This window comes from Anopheles merus, chromosome 2R, assembly GCF_017562075.2.
Source record: "Anopheles merus strain MAF chromosome 2R, AmerM5.1, whole genome shotgun sequence".
NCBI classification, from domain to species: domain Eukaryota; kingdom Metazoa; phylum Arthropoda; class Insecta; order Diptera; family Culicidae; genus Anopheles; species Anopheles merus.
Window position 1 is genome coordinate 39,117,248 of NC_054082.1, and position 26,724 is coordinate 39,143,971.

Below are 26,724 nucleotides of genomic sequence, written 5' to 3' on the forward strand. Positions count from 1 at the left end.
TCTCCGATAGCACAAGCGCGTAATCAACGCTGGGTGCTTTGTCGAGTGTCTTGTTATGCGCGAGACAGAGCGTGCGGTTGAGCAGTAGCCGGCGAGCTCCACTATTGTAATTCCTTTCATCACTGCCCGGTATTATATGTGTGTGTGTGTGTGTGCGAGGCTGACGTATTTCACCGTCTCGTCTGCTAATCCAATTTCATCACTCACGTTTAGGATCGAGGTTAACGTTTCTGTTTATCCTGTATCAACACATTTTGCCGTTGCCGGCTAGAACTGGTGCTGCTGCCGCCACCGGTACCGACCCGTAATCCAGGGCGGTTGAACAAGACGGGAAATTCGAAAGTAATCATGAAATCTCGCTACTTTCACCAATGGCTTTGATTCTATTCCGTACCCAGAGCGCTGTATTAGAATAGGAAGAAGAAAAAAAAGAAGCTATACCGCCCGCTCATCGTCATTCGGTCGATGATGCTTCGCCAACTGTTTCCGGTGAGTAATCCTTTTGATCGTTGCTACAGTTTATTCTCTCCAGCCTATCGGCATGTGCGTGTCACTGTGTTTGTGTAAATGTGCAGAGCAGGCTCCACTGGCACTCATCAAACGAGCTTCCTTTGCCGGGCGAGAAGCGGCGAATTCTTTCCACTTCTTTGACTTCCGTTTGATTTCTGTGCCCTTTTCACTTGTTTCGTGCGATTTTTTTTGCTGCTGCTGCTATTCATTCTGTGCAGCGACGCTTCGTTACAAAGCCAACGTTCAATGGTAGTTCGTTTTCGGTACCCGAAACCACCGAACTTAATTCGTTCTATCTTCACTGGCCGGGTGCCGTTCGAGGCGGCAAGCGGCTGAGATTTCGAAAAGCGCTCGAATGGCACCGCACCGTGCTTCCGGGGTGGGTGGAATTCAAACGGTGGTAATAAAGCGCGTTTGTAGAAAACCGGTAACCGCAACCGCTCACTTCACTGCGTGCGGTTCCTTTAGCGGGGCGCGACGGTGGCGGAAAGCGCCGGGAGTGTTCAAACAAGCTGCTCGGCTGTGATCTGAAAGTAACGCAAAATCATCCCACACTGCCTGCAATCTCTGGTCGGCAAAATGAGCCTTCAAAAGTCGATCAGGGGAAAACAAAAAAGGCGGAACGGAATGAAAATAGGGAGAAGCAAAAAAAAAAAAAGATAGCAAATGGGAGAAACTCAAACAAAATCCAGCACACAATCGGGCGGATATGCGGATCGCACGTGTGTGTGTAGAGAAATAGAAGGAAAAAGAAAAGCTGTAAAACAGCCAAGTGGCCAAGTGGGGCTGGTACGTTGTCGATCATACACGCACACTTACGCATTCACGCTGAAAGTGAATGTGTCGATTCGGGGCTGCGAGTGAAATGTTGAAAATATGCTAATTTCAATAGCCGCCCCCAAAACATCCCGAGACACCAAAGCTCACGGTGCCACCGAACGGGGAGGAGAAATCGATCGACCCGGCAGCGCAGGAAGTTGGGCACGGGTGCGGTTCCGGGATGGGCAGCGTGTTTGTTTAGGGCGCTCGCTTTTGTATGCATGCACGTAAGTTTGAAAGCACTGAAAACAATTAGAGTATATCAAGATGAGGTTCGTTTTGTTCTTCGCCTCTCGCTGCTGTTCGCTGTTCCCTCGGGCAGATCGATTGAATTGGCAGCTGAATGGTGTTGGGGGGAGGGGAGGTTGCAATGATTTTGATCTCTTTTTTCTGGCAGTGGAAGCTGAAATGGAAGTTTGACGTGTGTTGACTTTACGGTTTCGGGATTGCCACGAGTGTGTGTGTGTGAGGGCTTGCGAAAGCTTTGTGCTGTTTCGCTGATACCACATGGGATGCAAAAGTTTTTGTATGAGCTGTTGCAAATACTGTCGTAAAGTATCGCGATTGGGTTGGTTTTTATTATGTTTCGGCGTGAATATTGGGACAGATGATTTGCATACGGCTGAGTAGAATCGGTTTGTAAAGTGAATAGTTTATTTTTATTCATTAAAATGTTGATACATTTGGCAGTTGTAGAACACATTGAAACACAAAATACATTTGAATAAGCGTGCTGATAAGATTGTAAAAATAACAGGGATTGTTGTATAGTCAGTACAGGAATTGTCAATATCATTAACATAAAATCATGATATCATTAAAATAATATTACAATGCCAGAATAATTGTATGCGAAAGAGGAGGGAAGAAACAATCAGTTACAGAAAGCTTAGTTGCTCTGGAAAGTGTAATGTGAGCGGTTGGAGAAAAACATATTCTATTTAATCCCCTGCTCTGTTGAGCAATAAAACGGAAAATGTTGAGCCTGTGTCCAAAAGAGTAAACTAACGGTAGGATGGAAATTTAAACTATACATAAAATATGAAATATGAAGCATCACTCCGCTCAGTTTTTGTGCCATTTTGCATTAATTTCTTGTAATAATTTCAACTTTTCAATAAACAAAAGAAAAATAGTCTTCTAATAATACTCTGCAAATAATTGTTTTAGAAACTCAACCAAGAATAAAACGAGGAAATTGTGTGTGTAATTCAGCCTACCTGAACCCTTTTATCGCACAGGATTGTAATGGGTTCGAGTTTCAATGAAACTACCCATTGTTCACGAAGTTGTTATAGCACCATTTCCTCCACCCCCTCCTTCTCCCCCCACACAGCCACGCACACGCATCCGTGATTGCAGCTAAGCGGCACTAATCAATGGCCGATCGGTTGTTAACCGGCTTAGAGCTACGCAATTAGATCTGGCCGAATGTAGCGAGTGGGAAAATTGCCATCTGCTGGGTGGTGGTGGGTACGGTTTGCGAATGTATGTATTACCCATCATTTACCAAGACCATGGTGAACCGGGTTGGCAGGGTAGCACGGGTTTGATGTGGCGAGCGGTAATGTGTTGCTGATGAGCTTCGGAGGAATTCATCAGCGAGGGTAGAGCTTAGGGATGCTTGAGAAACGCGCTGAACTGATTGTTGTTGCTTTGCTACCGGAATGTGTTGCAAGCGACCGTAGAATGGTTTTTCCGACCCATTTGTTCACGACGCTCTTCAATATTGAAAAGCTTGCTGAAGTGAGAAATAAACGTTCACCTGGCTGGGTTTCTTTTGGTATTTAATAATGGCAGAAATGCGTTGTAAAAGTTAAGATGCTTAAAATGTAACTTATTTCAGCGATACGTGTTACAGACAGAGGGTTTATATTTTCGACATTTTCATAGTTATGCATTCTCCATCGAGCGGATGGCTACAAGTCGCCATCGGAAAATATGATCAAACACTATAGCCAATATACTGCGTCAAGGTCAAGCCGATTTAGGTCGGTGGGGCAACCGTTGCGGGTTCCGAGGTTGGAAAATATGTGGTAACCGATAAAATCTAAATTGAATTCAACACTCGTTTTATATTCTAATATAAATGCAAATGCTACCCCACCGGGCATTTGGGTAGGCGGGGGGAGATTTTTAAGACAGTGCTTGATATTTCTCGTGTGTGTGTGTGTGTGTGTGTGTGTGTGTGTGTGTGTGTGTGAGAGAGAGAGAGAGAGAGTGATTGTAGAGCAGAAGAAACAACAAAAAAACGAGCTACCAACACCATAAAATACGCGACCATCGGTGGGCGACGGACTTTACTGGCTGGGCTTGTGTGCAGAAAAGAAATATATTCAATATAATTACGTACCCGAAAGCATCCTCTCACTCTCTCTTTCTCCTCGGTGTCGGATCAAGGCCCCACAAAGAGGGACGATGTTTATTTTCTTTCATCGGTTCGCTCGCCTGCAGCCCCAGCGGCTTCTTTCGAGCTCGAAGTTTCCGTGTTTTTTTGGAAGTGGAAATATTTCATACAGTGGGGGGTAAATTCGGGACGAGCTAATTGATTTTATTTTATCGACAATTTCTTTCCATCTGTTCGGAGGGTAAGTGTAAGGACGCGGCACTGCAAAATGTTGGCAGGTAGACAAATCACTTTACACAACCAAATCCAACCCAATTGTAAGAAGCGGGAAAGGGCTGAGTGTGACCGTGTTAGTAACGCGTTTGTGTGTAGCAGGTTTCTATATTTGGTAAGTAGGATTCTCGTTTCACCATTTTGCAAAGTGCTTGTTGCTTTATTTGATTATGTGTTCATGTTTGTCCTATTGAAGTAGATTGCATGAAAAGCATTTAATACAAAAGAAACCATATTTATCTTTGTCACGCGGCCTACCCTATACAATTCTTCACAACGGCCAATTCAGCATACCAATTCAATTCCGGTTTCGCCTATGGCTTAATACAGTAAACGGAAACACCCGGCAAAGAGTAGCAGCGAAAGCAAATCATTTGTCTTTAGTTTGTGGTGCCCAGCACCCAACCCGACCCACCAGCCCAGCGGGAAGAAGATGATTGTAGATAAAATTCATATTATTTATTAAACCCTGCGGGAAAGGAGTGTAGAAAAACGGCGGCACAGCCAAACAACAACAAAACTCGCAATACTACACCGCCTGGATAGAGATACAGTTATCTCGCGTGCCGGGCTGTACGTGACTTATTTGGATAGATGAATATTTATGTACCTGCACGAAGGTCTATCTTGCGGTCCGACGGTATTTTCATGCAAAAATAAATATGCTTCGTCGGAGCCGTCAATAAGCAGCTGTGCGGTGCCGATTCCTATCGCCTTGCCCACCGCCGGTAACCGTCAGGACGCGTTCATTTCGAATCGTTTCGTCACAAATGTGAATTTAAACTAGTGTGCCCGTACCGGTAACGAGCGGGCACAGGGCCGCCGGTTGCCGGTGCAAATGCAAATACTTGGCACAATTTACGCTGGCAGTCAATTGCGGCTGCCTCAAGTATGTCAACCGACTCGCACCGTCTCCGTGCGTTTCTGAGAGCGAATATTTATTCAAACCGGTTCCCCCTTGCTATACATTGCGATATTTTTGTTTTGCTGCCGTTCTCGGCACGACGTAGTGCTGATCCCAGCGGAAATCATCACCGATACAGCAAGCATGATGCTGCTGCACGATGTTTCGGCGGGTTCGCTTCACTGTTTGCTGGGTGACAGGACAATGCACGTATCATGTGAGCATCTTTACCTCATGGTTGAGTTCTCGCTTTATGATGCCTGTTTTATGATACTTTCAGCGTGCGGACTGTGGCTGTTGGCTCCATTTTGCAAACGAAGACTTCCGTGCGTGAATATTCGTTTAATATTTATGAAAAAAATGTTCATGGTTGGTGGAACGAGTCGGTTCTTGATGCTAAAGTGAAAGTGTACCTGGAAACGGGAATCAGGTGGCCGTGGTAGGTGATGCAGTGATGGAATTAATATTTTTGATGGTTTCTGCAGGTAGATTACGAGCAGAAATATTTATCATATTTGACGTGCGTGTGTGATTGGTTGTTTTGAAGCAATATAAAGCCGGCGAAAATTACATCGAAAATGGAAATATTGTTTGTGGCAATATGTTTGATACACATTTTAACTTTATTCGTACAGTTTTTCTACTCTTTCGTTACGTTATCCAATAATTGTACAGATTTCTGATTTTTAAATGCTCATTGCTTGAATGATCCAACTTATGTGGATGCTTGATAAATCAATAACTTACCGTTACCAAACAATTAGATCTATCGAACATAACAATAAAAGCCTAAAGTTATTTGCTGTGCTTGCTATGTGTTAAAGGAATGGTACGCTAGCAAATATTATTATCACACTCGCTCGAGAATGCGGTTCGAAGAGGAACAAATGCGCAAATGCAATTCAACCCATTCTATTTGCAAAAATTAAAAAAAAATGTATCAAAGAATCTGTAGCTAATTGTGGCTGCTGCCGTATAGCTTTACAATGAAATCATGAGAATAGTTTAATTACTAACGCTGAGAATTTAATTTGCTCCATCAATTCACCATCAACCGATGTCTGGAATTGCAGAGTGGCACCATTTTACCAGTGCTGCTCGTCTGCGTATCATTGTAGAAGCAAGGATAGTACAGCTTGTACTACTGATACACTCCTTGCTTGAGACTGAATAATGCATAAAACATACGAAAGTAATTAAAATAGTTTGCTGGAGTAATTTGCCTGCTATTTTCCCCCGGGTTAAATTAAGAAGCTTACCCTTCGACGTTGGTCGTTTGATGCAACATTTTCATCATCCCAGGACCAAACCATTTTGTTGCTGTCCTCTACGTTAAGCTGTTCCATTAGGGATCTTTTGATGTATTACTTCTCTATTAGATGGTGAAACTTTGAATATGTGGTAATAAAACGTATCGCTGTGCTTTAACCATAGGGGGAAGTTTTGTTGGCAAGAAACGAGGTATGGGAAAAGTTTTCAATAGCTCAAGAGATTATGCTTTGCACGTTTTCCTTAGTTTCTTCCCTTAGCTGTGGTGGAGCGCTGTGACGAGGGAGAGCATTGGAGTAAAATGGTTCGTAGTTGGTGGGTTTCATCTTTAATATCATTTATTTCCGATTTCATATTACTCTTGAATATACTATGCCGCTTTAAAACGAATTGATAAATCATTTAATAGTTATGTAAAACGATCGTCTAACGATTTTAAATATTTAAACTCTCAATGTCTTTCAATTGAATTCTAGCTCTGATTTTCAATCAAACTTCAAACCACACTAGTTGAGAGGCTTCCTGATGGTCAATGTTCAAACCGGTCTACTTTAGATAAACGAAAGAGAGAGAGAGAGAGAAAGAAAGAGAGAGAGCTTAGGAAGATTGTCGATCTGCTCTTCGATTGTCATTATACCTTATCGTACTCGGGCACAAACTACCGACGCTCAAGTGAGCGTAGCACCATTTCTAATGCTTCGTTTAAGAAGATTGATTGCAATGTACATTAGACGTTTGCTCATTTTATGAAAGTGAGAATTTGTTTGCTTTTTTTTTGCTCTCCATCCCAGCAGCCCCTTCGTACGGTACCAAAGCGTTTGAATCGATCAATAGTTTCCATGGCAGCAGTTACGTTTCATTAAACAATTCTAAACCGTTGCCCAGATTGCTCCAATACCGTACCGTTTGCTGATCCTGTCCCGGTAATGTAAACTTCCGCGATGCGCTGGCAACACACCAGTGTTGGGGTGCGTTCGGGAAGCTGTGTTTTTTCGCCCGTGTTTCTCATCTCGCATTCCATCAATGCCACTGTCAGTGGCTTCATTTACCGGTACAGCTCGCACAGTCTGCCTTTTGGCATTGTTTGTTGAGTAAATAGGATTGCCGGTTTCCGGAATGGTCGCGGGAAGCCCATTGATGATAACTGTCTTCTTTGCTGGTGGAACTCATAAAAGCAGTTCATTAGCATGGGGCACTGGTAGCTAAATGGTCGGAATGTAGGTTTAATGAGACTGTTAGGAAGATAAAAAAATACAGCAAAAAAACTCACCAAATGATGATGAGCTTACGCCTTTCAAGGAAGATGGAATGCGTTGTCGAAATGTAAACCTGTTGGTGTTAGTATAAACAATGCCGGTGGATCGAGGTCGTCATGGAACTGGTTAATTGCATGTTTTTTTATTGTGAGTTATAATAAGAACACTTGGAGCATGATGACACGGTACGGCTATAGGTTATGAAGCGTCAATTTAAATGAGTCATAATGTGAAGTTATTCTGAAACGCAGATTTGTGTGTGTGATACAGAGTGCATGATGTTGATGAAAAGCAAATGTTGAACTACAATGTTATCCTTAATGGATAATTACTCATATATTTTCGGCTGCTAGTTAAATCCTTGGCACAACATGTTTCAGCAGCCCAGAAGAAAACAGATGTTTCAGCTTCATCCGTCTGTTTTATGTCTGCAACAGATAACAATTGTATAAATTAATAAGAATTATGTTTCCCATCTGTTTCTAGCATAATTGCGACAACTGATAGGTTCGTGTAAAAATGTCATTTTCGGTGTTAACTATTTGTTTTGTATTAAAACTGTTTACATCGTTACTTGTGCAGCTCGCTTCCACACACACACAACTCTTTTATCAACGATACAGAAACGGTCGGGATGCATCTTTCAGCTTATGTGTGTATATTTTTTCACCCCCCCCCCCTGTGTGCATAAGATACACCCTATCGACTGGTTTCATCATGCATGCTTCATTTTCCCAACAGTCGAGTGTCGATGGGGACAGCTGGGAAAGATAGAAACGTGTTGTTTGTCGGATGAGTATGTTTGTCGAGCATAAATATCACACTGTTTAAAGTGTTCCGTAGCGATAGTGAAAGCAAACATTGAATCATGGCTTTTATCTGTTTTTATTTTCTTCTTCTCTGGCTCTCTTCCCTGATCCGTAAGCGTTTCCGTAGGGCTCCGCTTTTAGCAGCAGAAGGATTGGCATATGATTGAACGATAATTTATTTATGTTTAACTTGATGTGCAGTAATAAATAAAATACATACGATGTTTCCCTTCCTTTGCCTCTGGAGCTTATTTTGCTGGTGAGTTTCGTTGGGTAGCCTGTAGCACTTTCTGTTTTTGCACGGATCACCGTTTATTTATATTTGCAACAGCGTTTTTACTGAAAGCAACAGATAGTCGGGCGAGAACTTAGGTATGTTTCTTTCAGAATACTTATTCTGTTGGAAAGTAATGGAAGTTTTAAGTTTTCCTCAACAATAAATTAAGATTATGATTCCAATGTGGGCATAAACCTTCTTCTTCTTCTTCTATTTGGCGTAACATCCTACGCGGACATGCCGGCCTATACAGGCTTTCGAGACTTAATTCATTACCACCTAACCTAGCCAGATAGTCAATCCTATGCTACGGGGGAACGGTCCATTCTGGGCTTGAACCCATGACGGGCATGTTATTGAGTCGTTCGAGTTGACGACTGTACCACGGTACCGCCCTCGTGGGCATAACCTAAAAGACTCTTTATTACATTTCACAGAAAGTGCTGTAGGAGACAAAATACATATGACCCTAGACATGTTTATTAGCACAGGACTTGCTTGCTAATAATGTCAAACGTGCTACAAATAATGCTAAAGTTATTTCCCACTTCGCCCAACTTAAACGGCGACTGGCAAGGCGATACAACAGTGCCTGTGCATCGTACTGTGACGTTCATCGATTATCAATGTACCGTTTCACAATAATGCATGAGCGCACACGTGGCGAATGAAAGGACCTTCATGGCCCATGACGAGAGTCCCGATGTGTGAGTGTGTGGCCATCATGGTGTGTGCCATCATCACTGGTTGAACTGCCCATGTTCATTAATCGAATTTACGCCCATATCCTGTAGCTAAGTAGCGTGTCCGCATGGATATCAGCATCAATCACAAACTGCAAAAAGAAAATTATCGTCGTGCCGTGTGCCATTTTCGCAATTATACAATTTTCTTATAATTGCGATTAAAATTAGCACCCTTAGAGCTGTGTTTCATTCCAAAGAGTTGAACTAAAGGATGAAACTACTTAGTGGATGAGCATAGGAAGCACGCAAATAGTAGGATGGTATGAAGCGGACAAAAATAGATCTTAAACGTTTATTATAAGCGTTTGCAGAACGTATGGAGATAGTTTAACTCGAGTGTCTGTGTTGGCTGCTGTTACTGACGAAGCACAAGCAAGAAAAAAACAAACAATTAAAATGAAATACAAAATTGTATCTGTGCTTAAACTGATAAATCCTGCTGGTGTTTATCATTCCCGGGGTGTCGCAAATACGCTGGCAGATAATCAATTTCCGTGCCATGATTCTTTATAAACGCATCGCACAACTCGCTGATGTTATTGTGTTGGTGGCGTTTTCTGTTTATTTTTACTTTTTACCGTACTTCTGCCCTCCCTTTTCCCCTTTCCGAGGGGTGCGTAGTGTATGCATAATATGTTTTTCGATACATTTATGCGAGCTGTTTGGGACGTAAAGCATAAAACAAAAAAAGGGGAGGAAATCATACGCCAAACGATAACATCTAAATTGAATTCACAGTCGTATTATTTTCTAATATACATGCAAATGTTATTTCTGCTCGCACGTACCAGCGCCGGAAGTTATGATGTGTGCGCTGCCGGATTGTTGCAAGTGCGCCGTGGGGCTGTGGTTGGAAGAGATGTTTTGAAATGTGTCGAAATGATTTGCTGTGCTGTGAGCTTTTTCTCGGATAAATACTTTAAAATAGATTGCATGCATATAATTCTAGCACAGCCGGGAGCGCTTCGGAATATTGACGCTTAGAGCTGAACGTTTAACTTCACTTAAGCATTGGTGAATGATTTTCGTACAGTGTGCTATGATGCGTAGGTTAAAATAATAACGGATTAAAAAAGCACAGATGAATCAGTATGATTGCGAGAGCGGAAAGTCGTTGAGCTATAAAAAAGACACTCACACGAATCAATCTTCTCTAGTTATAGGTTTTTACTGCTCGAGAAATGGATTAGAAAACGCTTGGTGATATCCTGGACCACCAACGGACCCAGTCAGCAAGTCTAGGCCGGGATTTAAATCATGCCGGCTGGAGTCATCTCATTTAACGATGTCTTTTGTGTGGCATAGTCTTGCGTTAAATTCTAGCACCCGAACGATGATCACTTTAGAGTGACGATTGAGCCCGCCTATAAAACATGATGCCGGTGCCGGATTGACGCGGAAGCTTTCACGAGTGTTGCCGGTCGGAAGAGATTTTCGAATGGTGGCAAAACGTAACAGCTTCCGCCCCGCTCAGTTGGCGGTGCCCAAGAAGGTCCAAGGTTCACCGAAGATGTTTTATTGCCTTCTGCTGTCTCTATGTATGTGTGTGTGTGTGTGTGTGGTTTTGTGGTTGGGTATGTAAATGGTTTCTTCTCAATTTTCATTCTGAACTGACATTATTTCGGAAAAGTTGCCATTTGCTATGCCATTCTAGGTGTAAAAAAAGCAGACAGAGCAAGCTGACTGTCCTCTTTGCGCCATCACTTTACGCACTGTAAAATGTGTTTGATGGGTTTTTAATGGATGCGAAGATGGAATAAAATAGAACCGTTGGTTGGTGGTTAAATGTGCAGTGAGAAAATGCCGGTTATCACTAAAGCAAGAAGTGATGGGTGGAGTGTGTTTTTTTGCTCCATCGTCTCATTCTCATCGCTCTAATGCTTTGGTTTTAAATTGTAATTTTAATTTCTACCAACAGATGGTTGAATATCGCATGGTAATTGTGTGCCGGTAGATGTAAAGGTCGCAGCAGTCAGTACTGGTGTTTACCTCTAACAGTTGGGGTTTTGATGGCAGCTGTTAGGCATATACACGTATTTTTATTTGAGCTTAAATTAATGCGTGTAATTACGGTTTGTGTTTAAGGTGTAAATTGTTGCATTTGTTGTATAGAATTGTAAAGTGTGGCTAGATAATTGATTGACGGTCAGAGGTCCTAGTAACTTTAGTGTTTTGACGTTAAATTTGAGTAGTTTTCATGTTTAATGTTTAGTGCATTTTCACGTTAATTATGTTTTCCATATTTAAACAGCTCATGAATATGTACGTATTGTACCATCTTTCCCGCTTTAAATGGAACGAAAATAGAAATATAAAAAACCCCGTTTTTACAACGCATACCCTTGAAGTACACGGTGCAGCGTAAAAAAAACGAGCTCAAAATTATTCTTTCATCCACTTCCTTCTGTACTTTCTGTTCCATACCACGGTGTCAGTAAGTGCATTGGTATCTGCAGCGCCATTCCTTTTTTCGGATCCATAAATCTGAATTCGATTTAAAAGTGCTGGCGTACTGCAACGGGGAGAGCGTTTTTGCTTCACACAGGATCGCAGCGACTAACATCACGGTACATGGTTTTAGCGTAATGCCGGAATGGGTACACGCTGTACGGTACGGTTACAGTCATCAGTAAAGCTATGCAGTGGGTTGACAGGGGGGGTGAGGTGGGGGTTTGTGAAACTGGCAGAATTATGTTAACCTCTCGTTAGTGGTGAAACTAACACCGCCACGAATATGCATGTTTTCTTTTTTTTGCTTTATTTGCCTACCGCATAACCCACAGTGGTGTTGATTGAGGAGTAATAGGAAATGGTTCAATATTTTGCACCAAATGTGGGTCATATATGGGGATATTAGCTGAGAAAGGTAGGGAAATTTCACATACCTGCCATGTTTGTTATAGCAACTTTTCCTGACAAAATATATGTTTCGTTCAAGTACAGCATATAAGCTATGAGTTTCGTTGTTTTCCCTTTTGTTTGAATGAATATGGGCTTTGGTGGATGAGGCGCAAAGAATGGACACATACAGTTTGATAAGCAGCTAGAGTTGTTTTTCGTGCTATTTCACGGCCATCCGGCTGCTGGAAGCATCAAAAGACTTATGCTCTTAAGAGAGTAAATTAAATTTTGATATCGAAATCGAATTGTACTCGTCTGCTTCCGACGCTTTGAGCCATCTGTCTATCTTCCATCACGTTTTCCGTTAGGCTACGGGAACTGGCTGGACTTTAATTTAAGCTCAGAGTCAAACGTCCTGTGTAAAAAAATGCATTGCCAGCCTGGCTGGACACAGTCGAACAGTCGAAAGCGGTTGCTACATTTAATAAATTAACCTGGCGGAAGTTCCGGCCAAATAGATGGTATTGATTAAGTTGATTGATTTTCTTCACCTTACCCTGCCACTGTTGCCTCTTTCTTTAATGGCGTTTGCCATAGTTTACTCGTTTTATTCTCGCCTCTCTGCCAGTTCGCATCATCCGCTCCGGCCATCTTCTTTGTTATCGGTTACATGCTTTACTCTCTTCGTGTTGAATCTTTTCTTCGCTGGGTACAATTGCTTTCGCACAATGAATGTTTCCAACTGAATCAATTCTAGGCAGCGCTCGGTTTTCACTCTATATCAGTGAAGGACGAAGCTCGTTGCTGAAGCTTTAGCGACGAAATGGTACGTTCGACTGTTTCAGCGTTCGATCAACAGTGACATCACCATCATCGTTCTGATGACAGTTGATGCTATTGTTATTTTGGGAAACGATTTAGCTGCCTCTTTTTTATGACCCCTCGACGACAGACCGTTGTACCCTTATCAAGATGGCGGAAAACGCTCGTAACGCAATAGATATCTAGGGTAGCAATCGATTGGAAAATATTTTAAAAAGGGTAAACAATATGTTGCTTCATCCCGTTGCGCCCGGTACGCATCATTAACGGATGGGTGGGTTGTTGAGAAATCAACAAGTAAATTGGCTAACTTTTCACAAACAGTTTTTCGTTGTGCGAAGCCCCTGGTATCCCTTTTGTGAGCAATTTTCATACATTGTAAACATGATATTATATTTTTATGATCATTTGTATTCATTCTTGTTACCGAATGGTTGCTGGTCCGGTCCTGATACTACAAGGGTTTCGCAGTTCAAGTCCACCATTTATTGTACCTTTCTTCGTTGCTTCATAAAACTACAAAAAAAGTAAAAGAAGCTATATTCAGTGTACACGTTTTATCTACGGTTGAAAGGTTTTTCTCGTTCTAATGGCTAACAGGGTCCCGGGGTTTTGCGTCCCAGCTATGCTCCCGAGCGTCATTTACGTGGCAAAGCCGACCCGGTGCCATCACTTATCAATCGAACCCAGCGTGTACGCGCTGAGTCGTAAAATGAGCGACGGTTTGGTTTTATTTGAGGTTTACTTTGTACGGCAAAGCGCGTGAAACGATACGGCCCCGTTGGCCCTTTATCAACCGGCAGCAGCTTTGCAAAACAAGCAAGCGCGCGGTGGAAATAGCTTTCGCATACCGATAAATGAATTACACTTCAGAAATTTAATATTTGAGTGGAATGGAATAGTAAAGAGGAACGTTTCGGCGTGGACATAGATTCTGGTTTTGGAACAAGAATGTAGTCCATTTACGTTGGAATGGAGCAATATTGGACTACCATTTTGGAACTTTCGAACCATTTTGGAAAAAGGTTAGAATTACTGAGTAGGTGATATTGAGGGCATGTTCGAACTAACCAGTTTGCACCAATATCATTGTAGAACAACAGAAAAGCTCTTTTTGAAATAGTTGATCCTGTTTGAAGACTAAGCACAATTGACTATTTTGCTATATGTTATAAGCATGTAATTTGTGAAGTCGTAGAAACAGTTAGAATAAACATCTTATCATTTGTACCATGTATCTCTTGCTAACGTTTATCTTAATAAAAGATTGCTTAAGAATGAACTTTGAAATTGATCATTATATATTGTTTTACAGATCCTAAGATTTAAACCAATATGTGTTGCTGTATTGTTAGCAGTAGCATCTTCTTCATCAACGTTTTATCTTGTATTTCTCCTTACTTTGACTATTAATATTGTAGTTAAGCTTATTTTTGATATTTTACGATTATCTGTAATTTACTGTGTGTCTGTGTGTGTATTTCAAATGTTTTGATACTATGATATATCAAACCGTGGTTTATAAAATGACAAAGTAGTTGAACGTATAAAACGTGAAACGATTCTAAACGTCAAAACTTATAGTAGTAGGTTTAAGAAGGATTATCTTACGCCAAAAGTGTTCTATCTACATTTCTCTTTTCATTCATACAGCATTACCATTTGAGATACTACAAAAAATATCAATAAATGCAAATGTTGTCGTAAATTATTTACAAAAATAGCTTTTTAACTTGTTTCATAGTAATATTTTTCCAAGCACTTTTAACACATCAAGCGTAGAAAATAGCATGGAGTATAAATCAGATCAACATTTTCTCGCTCTATGCTCTCTTTTCCTCTATCTTTGAAGGGATACAATGTTTTGTTGTCCTGTGCTACCAATGCTTTGAAGTATGGTCAGAATCTGTTTACGTCGTTTACGTTGGCGTTGCAAAGTGCTCCATCCATGGTAAGCTTGAATCGGATACATCGGCTTAACATGCAAGGTCAGAAGCAATTCCAGTCTTGACGATCGCACACATACGACCATGTAACGAAACAGTTACATTTCATCATCTTTTAAGAACCGCTTTCTTTACGATTCTGTTGCAAACGGCGGTCGGTAGTAGTTGCTGGGTTGATAGCAGGAAATATCATTCCATTCTTAACCGGGCTCGGTGACCGACTGCCAAGGCTGAAATGGAAGCGGTGGGGTGGCACTGTGAGTGAAGTAAATGTAGATAAGCATACATTATGGGTCGTATGGTTGATTCAATTTTTCCTCACAGACGGTACTCAAGCGAGCACTGCCGGCAGTGAAAGAGTAGAAACGCTAGCGGACGTGAACGATCAAAGGAAAAGTGTCTCGTGAAAGCATCATTTCCACTAGCATGTGTGAAAACCACCGACGGACCGGCAAGAATTGAAAGAGAAAAAAAAAACGAACTACGAAGCCTTTTACTCGACATCTTTCTTCCCTTCCTCCTTTGGAGTGGGTCTTTTGTGCAAGGGATGAAATAAAATTTTCCAAAGCACGAAATGAAAAGTGAGACTCGATTTGAACGGAGAAAGGAGGAAGTCCCACGCACAAAACACAACTTCATACAAAAATATACACAACCCACACACACACACATACTGCCAACTTTAGGCGGAAACGATTCAGATAAAAAAAATCGGATAAAAAGTTTCTCTCTATGTGTGCGAAAATTGAAATGAAAACGAGTGCGACGAGATTTGGTGGCGAGATCAAAAGTCTGACAAATAAACTTTGTAAGGTGTTTGCTCAACCGAAACCGGGCAGGGCTGGTCGGTGCGGGCAGATAGGCAAGATTTATAAACAAAACGCGTGCACCTGTGCACCTGTGCATGGTACATGGTACGGTGGGTACGGTTTGCAACTACAATACGCCAGGGGGACGGGTGGTGCCGGGACGGTGCGCCTGACATGACAGATGGCTTAATTTCTCATTGGCACGATGTCGACTTCGCCTGGAACGAGTTAATAACACTGTCAGGTAACGAACGCACACTCATGTTAGCCCTTCAAGCAAATATTGAGCAATTTTTCAACGCGCGGTATGTGTCGGATTATCATCGAATATGGATAGGATTATAGGGGATTCCTGGAGCATTTATGTCGCGTAGATATACATAATTGGTTAAAAGATACCGAAAAGGACTGTTTTGTTTGCATTTTGCATGAAATGAAATGAATGTTTAGTAGGTTGCATGAATTTAAAATGAGGTTGGCTTATATATAGTTCCCTGGTACTGTCGCCATCTGCTTGTGAGTAGCTTAGATTCAAAATCAAAATGAGTATATTTTTTTACGCTAAATCCGTCATAGATGATTATTTGGGGTATGATAATTTTAAGCCAAAGATGAGATAATTTTTATAAGTAAAACGGAAGAACATCGGAAATATAAACTATTTACAGTAATGTGTTCGTACGACTTAATAACATGCCCGTCATGGGTTCAAGCCCCAAATAAATAGACCGTGCCGCCATACGTAGGACTGCCTATCCTGCTATGGGGGGAATCAATAAGTCACTGAAAGCCCAACTCCACAAGAAAAAGGTACAGTGCAGGCCTTGACCGACAACGGTTGTTGAGCCAAAAGGAGACAGTAATGTGTTCATGCGTTGATCCGCGATGCGTTTATTGATTGTGACAGAAGAAATGATCAAAATATATTTACTTAACACTTTAAGCGCCGTGTCATATAAATTCGCATGACGGTTTTGCTCCTCGCTCAGCTTTGTATCTGACGCTCAATGATTCTCTTGAGAACGAATGAGGTAGGAAAGAGAGAACGAGAACGACATGTGCTACGCCGCTTATCGTGATAAAGAGTGATAACAGTTGCAGGAGAAATTGTCGCTCTCATCGACAATTCTCATCCATTGCCATACGCTACGTGCTCACTCAAAAACTGTGACGTTAGGCCGGCGGTCGAAGTGATAAGCAATATGGTTTTGTGTGGAAAAGCTTAAGAGCAAAATATCCTTTCGTTGGATATTTGTTTTCATGTTTTGATTTGTATTTTGTGTAATATAACCAAAACCAAACATTATTTCAAGTTCACATTCACTCTATCGCGAACTGAATCTTAAGAAGGAAAAATACTATTTCTGTTACGTAGATGGTAACAAAAATCATCTAATTTTTTATTGGTAATTTTTGCTCATTTAAAGATAGGATTAGTAGAAGACTTTTATTAATATTATAATTATAGTTCTATAAAGAACTTAACAAACGTTTTCAAACTCTATGGCATACAGTTTGGCCATCTAAAACGTTTATATATTTTGTGTCCTTCTACCACCTTACACGAACACTTTCCACAACACAGATGGTGAACAAAACGCACGTTAGTGTGGGCCGGTGAGGGTCTCATAAAAACTAAAGCGAATGTTAACAAACCCAAACTACGATATCGCGGCTAATGCATTTCACTTGACAACCACTCACCCTTCAGCCTGCTGCAATCATAACCCAACAAGGTTGTCTTGCATGCTGGTTCGCTTACTGTGCTACCGAGCAGAGAAGCCAGAAGGGCGGAAGCTGTCCGTGGGTTGTCCGCCCCGGTGGAAGCGATCGTCGTTTTTGTGACACGTGACTGAAACTTTTTCATCAAATCCAGATGGTGTTAACCGCAGGCGTTTGTCGTCACATTCGGAGAAACATTTGAACTCCGCCCGTGAATGTACCCGCCTTGTACTGGGACGAAGAACCGTTCCGTGCAGTGCTACAATGTGTAAGAGTTTGTCCCAAATTTCATGCACAACTGAACCATCCTCTTGTGTGCACCTGTACATGTGTGTGTGTATCTGTGCAACGGTTCAGCCCGTAATCCTTGCTGCAGGCATTATTTGGAAGGCAGTGCAAAGGAGCTGGATATTGCCAGTTGTGGAATGTTTTTATGAAGTATTCATTCGACTAGCCCAGCAGCAGCGCACTATTTGCGGAGCAATAACGGACCGGGAAGTGTCTATGCCTTGCAGGGTTTTGATGTCTTGTTCGTGGTGTTTGCGAACTACAGAATCAATGCTAGCGTACAGCGTTTTTTCCCTTTCGGAGAAAATGTTATGGTTTGCAAGGATGGGGGAATTGGCTGTAGCTGAATGTTGTTGTAAAAAGTAATTTTAATGCATTATTTTGCTATACATAAATTCTTAATTGTGTAGCACAAATTTGCAAAAAAAGCAGAAAGTTGTCAGAAAAAATATATAATTCTATTGAAACATACTAAAGAGTATATGTTAGCAACAATATGAATAGACTACTATTTATCAGCCGTATAAAAGACATGCTAGGAATTTTATGATGGTATTATGTGTGTGCAACATCATTACTTTAAGTACCAACACAACCTCCATTATGACACAGCTCATGTATGTTTCATTTGCTAAAACAGTCTGGCGAGCCGGTTTGCAGCCAATTAATGTAAGGATAATAATTATAACCATTTCGTTGAACAAACTGAGTTCGGGACGTTGTTTGTGTTACGGTTCGGTGCGGTAATCGGTGGTGTTTGCTAAAAGGCTAACAAAATCGAACCGTACAAAGTGGCGAGCGACTGGTGAGAGTGGCAGGTGAAGGGGGAAATGATTTCACTTTTGTCAAAACAAACAGGGATAAAAGTTCAGTGGCAAACGATTTGGGGAGAATCCATCCTAACGAGGGGACAATCAAGCGCTGGTTGACTCTATTTCCTCGCTCTTGCCACCTCTTGCAGCTGTTTTAAAAAGGGTACCGGGGATTAGGATATAATTTATATCCCTACCTTCCCGTTCGTTCCTCCTCACAATGCGGAAAATATACACATATTTATTCATGCGTAGCTATTGTTGGCTATCCGGATCCAGCGGTTGACAAGGGTAACAGAAGAGAAACAGAGAGCGTTCGGGCGTAGTTTTAAACACAGTTCCGCTGGTTTCAGATCGGATCTTTTGAATCTACAGCCGCGCGTGACCGGTGAAAGTTGGACCCTCCCGTCACCTTACCGTCTGTGGTTCGCTACGGACATGTAGGACACTCTGCTTTGCCGAAAGTTGGTAAAGAATATCCGCGGTGACGATTATACGGCGCCATCTAGTGGCAGCGCCCGAAAGTGCCGAAACGCAGGCGGTGTCGCCTGACGACGACGCCCGGGAACAGATTTGACTTATCTTATCAGCAAAGTAAGTCTCGCAAGTCAAATGAGGTCGTGCCGACAAATTTACGGACCCTGGTTTCCGCTGCTAAACCGGTTCAGTGGAACCGATGGCCCCATTCGTTGCCTTTGTTTTACACGGTTGGGAAAGTTTTCAAACCTCTTTAAGTCTGGAGTCTGGCGGCTCTACGGGAACCTGTGCATCTTGCGGACCCACGATTGAATACATTGCAGCATTGTGAGAGATTGTTGTAATGCGGCTTTAGCTGCAGGGCGAAAAGGCTGGCCGGTGGTGGTGTGGAACCGGTTTTGATAAACGATTGCAGTGTTCAATGTTGCAGAAGGTTCATATATTTTCCGGCAATCGGCGTCCTGTTGAAATGTTTCGGTGCCCAAACTTGCAGCCCGACCACCGCCGCGTTTCGTCTGGGGCCGTTCACCCATTTATCACCGACTTGCCCTGGTATCGCGTGTGTTGTGTACTTTTGTGCACCGACCGACCCGCTTGTCGGTCCTCGCACCGTTAAATGCAGTCGGTGTGCAGTTATTCACATCCGCCACATCTTCGGGCCCGCTGCTTCTTGCGTCATGCAACGGTGGCGATACTCATTTGTGCCAGCGTTTGGAGCGAGGCCGAGCTGGGCAACGACGTGGTAGAACGACGAGAACAGGCAAGGTTGTTTGTGTTGTAGCTGTTTGAAGGTTAGTTTTCCTTACGGCCAGATGCATTTTTCGTCTGCCGGCGTCATGTTCTCCTTCCAGCGAATCCGGCGGACTTCAACGGTAAAATGTGTTGATAGTACTATGTCTTTGCCCTCATCTAGGCCACAACCAGGGGGATATGTATGTGAGCACGTTTACGAGTGTGTGTGATTTTTTGCCCCTTGCCCAAACAAATCCCTGTTTACGATGGTATGCCGCTGTTTGGCTTAGAAGTGGTCTGGACAGGACGTTTGCATAAATACACCGCGCCCAGCTTGCCCACCGGGCACAGAGTTTGTCTTAGCTAGTGGCGTGCTGTTGGTTCATATTTAGACAGCAGGGTGCTTTAGTTAGATCATATTTCTCGCCGTATTATGCTAGGTTTGGCCCAATTTTAAAGAACAGTCAGCAAACGGGCGTAAAGCATTAGGCGGAAGAGAGGAGGAAAGAATCTCGATGCAAGCTGAACGTTATTTGTGGCGCACAGAACAGAATAGAAAGTGGGAAAACTTAAAACGTGTTTGAAGTAATGTTTTTATGTGTCATTTTTTTTCTTTTAAACATTTTTCAACTTACTCGGACCCTTTTGCTGAGCTTTTGCTTTTGCTAAGAAAAAGCAAACGAAAATACACTTTCAACAAACAAGATTTCTGAGAAACATTACCACTAAAGCGATTAATTTCTGTAAAAGCAAAAGCGGTTGCACAAAAGCACAAAAAAAGCTTTTCATTTTTGTTGTGAGTTTCAGTGTAGAAACACAACGAACGGGTTGAACGAGGCGCTTAAACAAAACAAAATTGTACAATTTTCCCCAGAATGGCGAGCGGCATATCAAAGAGCTGTGTACATGAATAGCTTTATTTTTTGCGACCGTACCTGGTCGTAGCGCACTAACGATACCAGCAATGCCATCAACGCGTTTGTGTTAAAGCTTTAGAACGCTTAGAACATTTTTCCCGAACAATGTGAACCTTCGTATCGAATGTAAGCGTACATACAACGTCATTCATATGGGTATGGGTTGCATTTCACTAAAGCAGGAAAAGCATTGAAAACATTGTGAAGCAAGGTAATTTTTGCCATCATAATGGGCATTATTGTCGAATAGATGAACCACTTCGACGATGATCAAAAATAACCATATGAGCATAACTACTAATTTCTGCAAATGCATCTTCTAGCAAATGGCATCGACGACGATGCAACAATGCCTCGATGATTCGTTATATTTGTTATAAAAATTTATCCTAATTGAAATGCTTTTTGCTCGTCGACTAATGAACGAATCTAAACCAACGAGGTGTAAATTGCTACTTTGTACATTCTCCACTTCGCCGGGTAACGTATTTGCGCTGATGAATTTCGTAACTGTTCGATGATCGTAAATGGATATTTGAAACCTGCTAACGAGGTGTACCCACCGGCTCCCTGTGAGTATAATGAAGGGTACGAAGCATGAGGCAGTCACGTTTTTCGTGTACTTTGTTAGAAGGCTCACTATTACGTTCTCTGTTTACAGTTTCGCTTGTTTGGTTACGCCTTCCGGCAATGGGCGGGTTGCGTATCATTGCGTAGCTGTGCGAACCGCAGCGAAGGCTTAGGCTTAACTATGGAACCATCAAAATGACAAAATTGCCGTGCACAGGATGGTACAAAACAACAAAATAAGTAAAAAAAGCACGAGCTCAAAACAGGGTTTGATGTTTGATGTGGGAATTTTATAGAACTGTTTTTGCTTCATACCATGAGTCGACGGTGATGGTGTGGCAATATACTGCCCGAAATACGGTGAACACGAATTTTATTATTGTTGGTCGCTTCCACCAGTTATCGCGTTTAGATTGTATTGAAATGGATGAGGTTTTTTGTGAACGTTGGTTATACTGTTGGAAAATAACATACTCCGGCAGCTAGAGCAGCTTGGTGAAGGATGGATGAAAATGGATTCTACTAAGCCACATGCCTATAAACATACACGGGTAGCTCTATAGAATATCTACCAAATAACGCACAAGCCAGCATGCATTCCGTGTCGTTCAATCGCCGGCTATAAAAACCGAACTATTAGCATGCAGTCGACAAAACGTGTGCCGTGTTGAGAAGGGAGCGTATTGAGTGCTCGAAGCATTACATCGAGTGGTATCGTGGTGAAATATTCTGCCCAACCCAGTTCGGTACCCAGGCGGCTGGAATGAATGATTAAAGCTTTCACTTTGTACCGTCCGCAAGAACACCTTAAATCAAGGGGAAAAAATGAACTTAAAAAAAAATCGTAAAGTAGCATGTTTCGTTGTTGGTTTTGTGCGTATCGCTTTACTTTCCGGAGAAATATAAATGAGCCTCTTTTGGGTGTCATCTTGGAAACTCAGAAAAACTCGATTGCACCAAAACACCTCTACCCAGCAGAGGAGGATCGTAAGCACGACGAGCTGTACGGTGCAAAGAGGAAAAAAAGGATGGCTACTAAAATATGACATCCTTTCAATATCATAATGGAGGTCGTCGAGAAGGTTGCTTAACGAGCGGACCCGGTGCACTGATTGAAGGTCAAAAACGAGACGGAAAGCTATCAATTTCAGCCCCATTCACTGCGATGTCACTTTTGCGTAATGTCATGCTGTGAAGCGTTAGGTAAACAAGATGATGGCGATACCGGTCGACAAATGACGTAATTGATATGAAATTAAACTAAGGCGTGTGTTTTTTTTTGCATGCAATCCAGTACAGGACACCGGTCGGGGAGCTTTTCGATGGGTACGTTACGGAGAATTGAATTGCCGCAAGCGCAACTGTGTTATTTGCGAATTCGCTTATTTGCTGATTCATATTTCATCAAGCTATTTATACGTTTTGATTAACTGTGATGATATTTTTGAGGCACAAAAAAAAACCCGTTTCAGGTTGTAACGTGTTTTTGTTCCCTTTGTTCACGCATTGATATTGCTGCTAGGAACATGCACGAAAACAAGCACAAACTGTCAGCTTTTTTGTTGCGACATGCCAACCCGCTAACGAGAAGAAAAACAAAAAAAAAACAACGGCAGAAGTTTGGTACAATATTCAAATCAGCCCAAAGAAATGGGTTGACTTTGAACGGTATTAACGAAGGATTGTAAACAAGCTCGGTATAGGAAAACGGCAAAGTTATGGCTTTTCGTGCATGATCATAAAAAAAGTGGAAAACAAAACACCGAAACCATCCTAGCTCGGGACGGAATGAGCGCGACGTAATGTTTTTGTTTCCCGTTGGTGCTGCCCTTCGATTGCGCCATTTCCTGCACTGTGTGTTTGTGTGGCCGTTTGTGTGTGTGTTTGTGTTTGGGTGGGTGCTTATGCCCGTTTTTTGTTTGTTGTTGTTGTTGGAGTCCGTGAGCCGTTGCTTTTACTTCTGACTTCTATTGTAATCAAAGAATGATTGATGAACATTATCTGTATGCGTATCTCATTTGTGTCGAACCATATTGCTTTTGACGAAGGTTTTGACAGATAGCCAAGCGAAGACACGCAAATGGTACAGAACATGGGACAAAAACAAAGTAAGAAATCCCCCCTCCACCCTCCTATATATACACATATACACACACATACACACATGCACTAACGGAAAAGGATGACACTTTCCAGATTGTGCGTTCGGCGAATGCGTATTAGAGCGTGAGCAGATCAAACGAAATCATATCGAAATCGAAATTAGATCGATGGCAAAACTGAAGGATATCCAAAAAGGGATGGAATGCACAGGTACACATACCTTTACATATCATTGGGGAACGATTCCTAGTTCGTCCAAGGTCGTCCCTGCTTGTCTTCGACGTCAGTCTGCTGATGAAGGTTAGCTACCATTTTAATGCGAACATTCTTGCCCTGTTCGGGGGAAGGCTTCCAAAGCAGAAGCGATAAATAATTTAACCTTCTTGGTAAGAATGTTAATCAACATCTCAGCAAAAGTGGCTCTACTACCGTTAAAATGGAAATGACGGTTCGAGCACGGATTGTTTGCATGAAAGTTTTTGCGTGAAACAAATCATGCTTTACAAACGCCTTCTGATAAATGTTGCGGTACTGGCACACAAGTGGTGTGCACAACAGTACACCACACACCAATCAACGTTACACTTCCATTTCAGCGCTCACTTCACCTAAAGCGCTGGCAAACTGCCATACAGACAAAGCAACAAAACAACAGCAACTAAAGCACAACTTATTCCTTAAGTCAATGACAGCAATAGCTTATCGATTGATGCAATACAGTCAGTACCCGGGGAATGGAAGATGCAAATTTGGACTGCACTTTCTTTCGGTTGTTCTGTACCGAGTCGCTCCCCCCCCCCCCCTAATGGGAGTTTGGGAGTTGCTTACCCGCTATTACCGGGGAAGAGGATGGAAGTATTTCACTCCGCTTGCCGAAAGTTCGGTAAACTGGGAAATGTTTTTCGTGTATTTTGCTCAGATTCAGTTTTAGCACTTGGCTGGTTTGTTTGTTATCATAAAAAACTTTTTCATGCAATACTGTACGGTACGTTTCCACAATCCGGTGTAAGGTGTGGGAAGCTGTTTAAAATGAGTAGAGTGCAAAAGCAACCGGCATGAAAGAGGCATACCAAACGAAATATGTTAGCTACATATGTTTGAACCGGAAGCAGTGCAGTCCAGCTGAACTTTGTGAGTTGAATTATGTAGAAAATTTTAACGGGTTTAAGTTAAGATTGATAAGGATGTTTGTAGTTTGTGGAAGCTCTTGCAAAGAGAAGGCAATATGTAACGCATAATGAAACATTGCACTCTTTTGGGTACAATGGTGCAAGGATAGTGGATGTAGTACATGAAGTGTATCATAAACTTCCGGCGTGGGAAGTTTGATAAGCAAAAAGTGTTCAAGTCACAACAGGCGCACAAGTGGAAGTGGGCACATCTTAAACCCGATCTTTACTTCTTGCCCATGAATAAAAAGGATAATATTATGCCAGGGCACAGCTTACAAAGCCACTTGAGGGTATTATTTTTATCATGGAAAATACAGACTGGCAAAGTGCACACATCATTGATACTTCAGCTGTGCTGCCGAGAGTGATGCTGGCGAGGAAAAAGCTGAGCGGCACAGTTGTTGAAAATGATTTATGAAGCTTTATGCGGAGTGGCTCTTCTCGGGCTGTTCTGATAGTACATTTAAATAAATAAATACATAAAACGTACTTGTACGTCCACCAGCGGGCGTTTGGATGAGCGGTTACATGAATGACGTATGCAATAAAACCGTACAACTATAAAGTACCCAAACTAACGGTGATGCAGCCGTATCCGAATGTACACATTCTACTTTAGATGATTAGCGGAATAGTTTGTGCATCTCAAACGCGTTAAATGGGCTATCTTGAAATCATAAAACTATGTCAGGAAAGATTGTGATTTTATGTATTAATAATATGACCAAAGTGATAAAATGAAAATGGTCCCCAGCGTACCTTAGAAATGAAACCAGTGAACAACATTTCAAATCTCCTCTTAACGAACATAGAAGTTAGTTTTTAAGCTATGATTTCATATAATGTAGCGATGCTCTTGAACGAGATATCACACACACCATCGCAAGTCATGATGCCAAATTTTTGACCCGCAAAACCACAAGACTGACTTGATGAATAGAGCAAATAGTGTTTCCCTCTTCACCATGAGTAGATAAATTCAAAAGAAAATTAAGCATACAGTGAGTTCTTTCGTGCAACGAATTTCCTACACTGTGTTGACACATTGCACACTTACCTGTGTGAGTGTAAAACTATTTGTGAAAAAAGCTAGTATGTGTGCAGCAAGACAAAAAAAATCTGGAAGCATCAATGGAATCAATGAAACTTTGCAACGACAAGAAAGAAAGTGGAAGGTTTTGTTTATTTCATCGCATAGTTTCTAGTGCAAAACTATCATCGCTTCAAATATCCTGATGTTTTGTTTGCGTCTTTCAAACCTATCTCAAACAACACATGGGAAATCATTCAAAGAGCTCGCTTCTCTCGTTACCTTTAAAATAGTGCCTTATTGAACCGAGCAACGATTTCGACATGGGTTGCAGATTGAAGGTTTAGATAGAGATCGAGAGGATGCAAAAATTGGTTTGGATTCCCGTACTCAAACGTGCTCTTTTCCCATTCCTCGCACGAGAAGCTCGTTTCCAACCGTATGCATTGCACCATTCACCCAATGCACTAATGCACAATGTTGCTATAGAGAAAATTTCCCCAGCGGGAAACACCAACACGGTCGTTTTGCCTCGAGCAATGTGCAGTTCACTACACGGCGCTCTGCATCTTCCTTACAATGCTACCGAAGGCTTGGTATCAGTACCATGGTGGGTTCGATGTAACGGTGATGATAATGTGGACAGGAATGATTACAATTAGCTCGATAGTACCGTAATAGAGGTTGTTTTTCTTTGGGGCAATATTGACGGATAGTTTGTGCGTCGGATGAAGTCTCTTCGCTCGATTCGGTGTATCGAGAGTATATTTTTCCAACATCCCGTTGCGATCAGATTATAACGAATGTACTGAGAATTTTTATATTCCGAGAGACCAGCCTTGTTGTAGTGCTGGTGGTGGTGGTTGCCGTAGTTTACAGCCCCATCTACTCAAGCAGGAAGCATTGTACAAATCTAATAAATTGTATAATAAAATCTTGCCTCGTTCACAGCATGTCTGCTCCGACACAACAAGTGATGCCTCGCGGAAAATAGCAGGAGGTCCATTCGATGACAATAATGCTGCTGTCACGTGGTGCCATAACTCTGGCAACCGAGAAGCAGCCCGAAGCGAAAGCAGGTCAGCAGTCGGGCTGACAAGAGAATAAACAAGGCTCAAGAGCGTACAGGTGGGAATTTGAGAGGTTTTAGCTTGTCACTTTGCTTTGGCTGGGCGTTGAGAGACCGCTGCGCTGAGTTGGCTGAAGAGCGTTTTTCGATAGTCTACAAACGAAATATATAGTAGTGCTCAAATTAGATATAACTTTATGACAT

General features: G+C 42.1%; 1 long non-coding RNA gene across 2 annotated transcripts; it reads left to right on the forward strand.

Annotated features, from left to right (window-relative positions):
• LOC121589702 lies at positions 1–26,724 on the forward strand. Of its 2 annotated transcripts, none has more exons than XR_006004338.1 (3): positions 1–138; positions 214–489; positions 26,403–26,724. It is a non-coding gene; the product is annotated as an uncharacterized LOC121589702 (long non-coding RNA). The 2 variants fall into 2 exon arrangements; XR_006004337.1 differs by having other exon boundaries at positions 1–129.